Source organism: Myotis davidii, unplaced genomic scaffold (genome assembly GCF_000327345.1).
Source record: "Myotis davidii unplaced genomic scaffold, ASM32734v1 scaffold1120, whole genome shotgun sequence".
NCBI classification, from domain to species: Eukaryota; Metazoa; Chordata; class Mammalia; order Chiroptera; family Vespertilionidae; genus Myotis; species Myotis davidii.
This window is the reverse complement of record NW_006292588.1, coordinates 951,611-958,028: the sequence shown is the minus strand read 5'-3', so window position 1 is coordinate 958,028 and position 6,418 is coordinate 951,611. Positions and strand designations below refer to the sequence as shown.

The 6,418-nt window shown below is 38.6% G+C and overlaps 1 protein-coding gene across 1 annotated transcript in view; it reads left to right on the top strand.

Annotated features, from left to right (window-relative positions):
* CUBN (cubilin) overlaps positions 1 to 6,418 on the top strand; it is a gene marked incomplete at its 5' end in the record, with an annotated part of 224,139 nt that overhangs the window by 97,577 nt on the left and 120,144 nt on the right. The gene's annotated exons all lie outside the window — the stretch shown is intronic.

Below are 6,418 nucleotides of genomic sequence, written 5' to 3'. Positions count from 1 at the left end.
CCTTTATTCAATATTTATTAAGCCCTACTATATGCTAGGCACATATTGGGCAGATGTTACTCCTATGCTAGATGCTAGTAATAGCGAATAAAACATGATCATTATCCTTATGATGAAGTCCAAAGTCCTTCACATGGCTTAGTAGGCTTTATAATTGCCAAATAAAAGGGATTTTTTTTCATCTTTTTCCTCTCTGTCAATACCACATTTACATTGTTGACCAATCTGACATTTGACAGTGCCAGGAACCGGGCCAGGCACTGGGACTGTTTAAAATCAATAAGATTCCCTTTCTTGGTAAGCTACTAATATGTTAATGTCAAGAAGCTATTTATTTAAAGCGTAAAGAGATGCATTTCATCTATAGCAGATAATCATATAGGGGCACTGTTGAGATGAAAGGTCTCGAGTTTAAAATGTATAGCGCAAGGTTGATGCATCCCAGATGTTCAATGAACATTAAATTCTCTCACATTGTCATTTCTAAAGTATCTTGGGTGGTAGTTCACAGTTAAATTCAATTGGACAACATTTGACTCTCCTAGAAGGTGGGAGATAGACACAAAAAGCAAATTGCATCTATTTTACTGTTTAAGGGCATTAAAGTTCTAATTTTTGTATGGACAAATTTTCATGGCCCAGCTTTTTCCTTTCTCATGCATAAGACGTTAATTTTTATTGTTTCCTGTTACTCGCTTGAGTTTTATTTTTTAAATAAATTCTGCAGAATGCAATGTTCCCCTTTATGTGGATGATACTGAGGAAAGCCTGCAAGTTATTTCTGCCGTGGTCTAAACTACATCCAGATGGGTGGTTGGAAGTGTTCCTCTGGGGCGTGAGAGGAACATATGAGAAGCATATGCATACATCAAGTTCTAAACCATGGGGTTTGGATTGTGGACACTGTGGTGAAACTGAGTGGGGAGAAAAATTGAAGAAATTATGGTTGCTCTGCAACAGAAAAGACGAGGGTGAAATAAAAACCAAAAAGGAGTTTTTTGTAAAGGGATTAACAAAAAATATATTTTATGCTTCAGAGTGCTTTTAGAAAGAAAGTGATTGATCTTGGTTCAAGAATCAAAATGAGATAATGAGAAACAGTGATTGTACTATTTTTGTTTCACATCAGTTTTACTCACAGATCTTAGCCAAAGTGTTTGGAAAGAAGGGAGATTTGCTTTTAAAATGTACTGACCTAAGCTTAATTTGATCCTTGTAAGTATTATCTTACCATCACTTCTAATAAAAATGTGTGGTACTAAAACAGAAAACCTGCACTTAGTAATCTTCTGGACCTATGGGCCAAACTTTAATATGCACCCTGACCTTGCTGAAACCCACAGTCCGATGCACTTGGTTGATGGACTCAGATTCTTCATTTCACACAGGCTCTCGGGTGAGGCTGAGGCTGCTGGAGCAGGTACCGCACTTTGAGTAGAAAGGTTTCATGTGAATCACCTGCTGAAGAAAATGATCTCCCTTTATCCTTTTTTTTCTGAGAAGCAAAAGAACATAGTTTTAGCATATTTTACAGTGTTGATATTATTATGGAATATAAAGCCAAGCACCAAACTTGGCCACCATCCTAAAGATGGATTCAGAATAGCTCCTTGCCCAAAACGACTGTAGGCCTAATTTTGTATTGTAAAAAATCAAGTTGTCAAGGAAGACAGGGGTCATGACTAAAGTAAAGTTTGCCTAGCCTCATATGGGTATTTCTGGTTTCTTTTGCTCCTCAGCTATCAGTCGTAGCTGGCTGTTAGAACTGTGTCTGAAACAGGCCCAGAAGATTTATCCTGTAGTAACCCACCTTGATGGAATTGTGAGAGCCACAGACTCCCTGTTCCTCTGGCTAGAGACCTACGGGTGCTGGTATCTGGCTTGAGAAACTGGTGGTAGAACGGAGCTCACCAGTCAGTCTGCCTTAGTGCTCTGGGTGGCAGTGAATGCTCAGAGGTGTCCCGGATACACTGATCCATCCCATGGCGGGGCTTGCGGTGACAGGAGCCTCCAGGCCATTGTCTCTGCCTTACGAGCATCCGAATCCAGGAGCTGCGACAGAGCCCCAGGAGAGCACTGTGCTTACGACCCTGTGAAATCTTGCAGTGTTGGGTAGTGACTGAAAGACACACATAGTAGAGAAGTACTTTGCTATTACCACATGGTTTATACAGAAAGATGTTTTATGTTTCCAAATTATAGGATATTATTGTTATGTCTTTGTTGATGTGTTCTAATTTTATTCTGTAGTGGTCAGAGAACATGGTTTTTAATAGTTTTAATATCTTCTGAGACTTAATTTGTGGTCAATTATATTGGTACATTTTTATACATGTTAATGGGCATATGAAAAGAATAATCATAGAGAATCTGTGAATTCTATTGTTAGATGTTATAGAAATCTTATTATTGTTTTGTTGCTGCTTTTATTGTAATTTACCATCTTGTGGAAATCACCAATTTACTCCTTAATATGTTTGAACAATAATTCTATAGTTGACTCTCTGAAACTGCTTCTTTAAAAGTTACTAATTTATTTTGAGGAATCAATCTATGGCCTGTTCATAATCCTGGATCTTTGCATCATTTGACATTCTTCATAACTCTTCATCGAATTTCCTCTTGGCTTCTGTGATAGATGTTGGATATGGTTTATCCTACTTTTCAGACCACTCCTGTGTTTTCTCCTCCTTTCACTATACTCAAAATATGGGTACTTTCTAAGTTGCTGCTCTCATCCCTCATCTCTCTCTACTTATTATTCCCAACCTTTCATTTCTATACCCCCAATCTGGCCATACTTTCAACTACTACCATAAACATATAGGTAATTTCCAAGTACAGCCCCAAAGTCTCTTCTGAAGTCCAAACATGCATATTGGATCCCATAGATAGCTCCACTTGAGTGCTATGCCATTCTATTAAATTCAATATAGCAAAGATAAAAAATATATTTTCCTGCTGCTCACAGTCATTATTATTATTATATTACTGCAAGATAATATTCTCAAGCAGAACTCTGATTATCTAGTTTTATCACTCAGAATGCAATATTTTTTAATGTTGTAAAATATACATAATATAAAGATCAGCATTTTGCCCATTTCTATGTGCATATTTCAATGGCATTACATGTGCCCACAATTTTCTGTAACCATCTACTATCCATTTCTAGTACCTTTTTTTTGTAAGAGAACATTTATAGGGTAAATTAGAGAGGTACATAAAGTAATTCCTTGGGCTTAGGAAATAAGTTATGGAGATAAAGGCAGGGCCCTTGGAGCTTGGGAGTGAGGAAGCTGATGGTAAGGTGACTGGGGTGGGAGGGAGGGGAAAGGGGAAGGGGAAGGGAAAGGCAGAGGTCTGCTCCCAAGAGGGAGAGGCACTGGGTCCTCCACCCTAAGGTTTTAAGGGGGAGATTTTAGAGGAGGTCCCAGGAGAAGATCTCAATAGAATACTGAGTAGCTTTCCAGTGTGTCCTTTCAAGGTTGTGGTCTCCACTGATGGATTGGCTGGCACCAGGGCAGGGGGTCATTATTCAGTGCAGCTGGTCCCGCGGTCAGGTGGCTGGTTTTGCTGCTTCTCTGGGCCTGGAGCTGAAGCACAACTGAGCCTAGATGGTATCTCTAGGGAGGAAAGGTCTGGGGGGTCCAAACTGCAGGACCAGAGCTATGCTAGGAGAGGAAAGGTCACCCTGGGGGCAAGACCCCACCTTACAATTGATTGTCCATGGCCAGGCACCCGGTCCTTGTTCTTCTCATGTCTGTCTAACTGCCCACAACAAGTATGTCAAACTCAAAGGCTAACACAGGCCAAATAAACAAGGTTTACGTTTATGTGGGCCACCAAAAAACAAAAGCTTCAATTTTCATAGAAGCGTAGGTTTATTTTGATGGAGACATGCTGAATACAAAGGGCTGAAATAAATGAGTAATCATTAACATAAAATAATAGAACATTTTAATAAAAATTAATATTTTTCTTCAACATTAACTTATCAGACACTGAATAACTGCACAAATTAATAAGCGTAACACAAGTAAACCTATTTTTCTTGTTCTCCAAAAGTAAAATATTTTCTGTTGTGCACACCAAACATGTTAGTCCAAGACTAATGACATGGCCACCGGCTGCTAAAACATCCGCTGCTAGTATTAGTGGAGAGAAATGGTGTGCCTGTGTGTAAGGCACGTAAGGGGAATGAATGCAACACGATTATAGTAATCGGTCATTAGCAAACATTGTAGTTTGTTATTAATGATTATGTATAACAGGATTTTGTAAAATTCAGTTACGAATTTTTATTAAAACGTTTCTTACACTTACATTGCGTTATATTGGCTGGGCTACAAAAATATTCGTTGTTGGCCACTAGTGGCCCGTGGGACGCTAGTTTAACATGCTTGGCCTACAATATTCCGCCTCAAGGATCTTGGCTCTGAAATCTTTCTGAGAAAAGGGGTGCAGGGCCTCTTCTGCAGTTGCTTCCGGCTGAGAGAGGGTGATATTTTTCTTCAGAGCCAAGGGATCCTTGCTCTACTTTTTCATCATACTAAACAGAAACTCTGGGACCATCAAATAGTAACTCCCCATTTCCTCTGCTCTAAGCCCCTCATGTAAGTAGAATCATCCAATATGTGTCCTTTTGTGTCTAGCTTATTTCATTTACATAACGTTTTCAAGGCTCATATATCTATGCTGTAGCATATATCAGCATTTCACTCTATTTTAAGGCTGAATAATATTCTAGAGTGTATGTGTATACATAAAATGTGGTATTATATACATATATACATACATATATAGTTGTATATGTGTTTATACATTGTTTTGTTTATTTATCAAAGAAGTTATATATATATATATATAATTGCCTATATAGTTTTGTTTATCTATATTATATGTATGTATGTAGAGTTTTACTTGCTTATATATTATATATATATACACTACAGGCACAGTGCACGAATTCATGCACCAGTGGGGTCCCTCAGCCTGGCCTGCAGGAATCGGGCCGAAACTGGTTCCCCAACCTCCGAGGAGTCCCAGATTGCGAGAGGGCTCAGGCAAGGCTGAGGGACCCCCACCGGTGCATGACTGGTTCCAGGGATGGACGCAGGAAATTGGCTAGCCAGGGAGGGACTGCAGGAGGGATCGAGGGCATGTCTGGCCTATCTCATTCAGTCCTGATCAGCCGGACCCCAGCAGCAGGCTAGCCTACCAGTTGGAGCGTCTTCCCACTGGTGGTCAGTGCACATCATAGTGACTGGTCGACCAGTCAACTGTCTGCCCTTTGGTGATTCAGTGCACGTCATAGCGAGTGGTTGAGTGGCCTTAGCATATCATTAGCATATTATACTTTGATTGGTTGAACAGATGACTGGATGACCAGACACTTGGCATATTAGGCTTTTATTATATAGGATTTACGTATCTTTATATACTTTTAAATATATCCTTTGAGTATACAACTAGAATTTGAATTACTAGACCTTATGATTATTCTATGTTTAAGTTTTTGAGGAACCACCTAATTGACTTCCACAGTGGCAACACCATTTTATATTTTCATCAGCAATGCAGAAGAGTTCCAATTTCTGCATATCTTCATCAATACTTGTTAATGTCCATTTTTTCAATAAAAGCCATCCTAATGGATATAAAGTACTATCTCACTGTGGTTTTGATTTCCATTTCCATAATAACTAAGGATGATGAGTATTTTTTTCATGTTTTATTGGCCAGTCACATATCTTCTTTGGAGAAATGTTTATTCAGTCCCTAGCCATTTTAAAATAAAGTTATTTGTCTTTTTATTTTGTAAAATATTTTTTAAAAATATGTTCTTATTGATATTAGAGAGAGGACAGGAGAAGGACAAAGGGATAGAAATATCAAGGATGAAAATCATTGATTGGTTGCCTCCCACACACTCCCTACTAGGGACTGAGCCCACAACCCGGACATGTGGCCTGACCAGGAATTCAATCAGGACCTCCTGATTCATGGGTTGACACTCAATCACTGAGCCACACTGGCCAGGCTGTCTTGCTACTTTTGAGTTGCAAGAGTTCCTATTATACTCATGATATTAGCATGGTCATCTGTTTTTATTTCTTTTTGATAAAAATCGAGGAGTAAACTTTGAGTATACAACTAGAATTGTAGGAGTAAACTTTCTGGAAATTAGTTTTATAAGAAACTGCCAAGTAATTATTCGAGTAGCTACATTGTTTTACATGCCCATCAGCAATGTATAGTGTGTGAGCCAATTTCTTTACATGTCACCAGCATTTACTGTTTTTCATTATTTTTAGTCTTTTATTCTAGTCATTCTAATAGGTGTGTAATGCTATCTCATTGTGGTTTTAATTTGTATTTCTCTAGTGGCTAATGATATTGAATAACTTTTCATGTA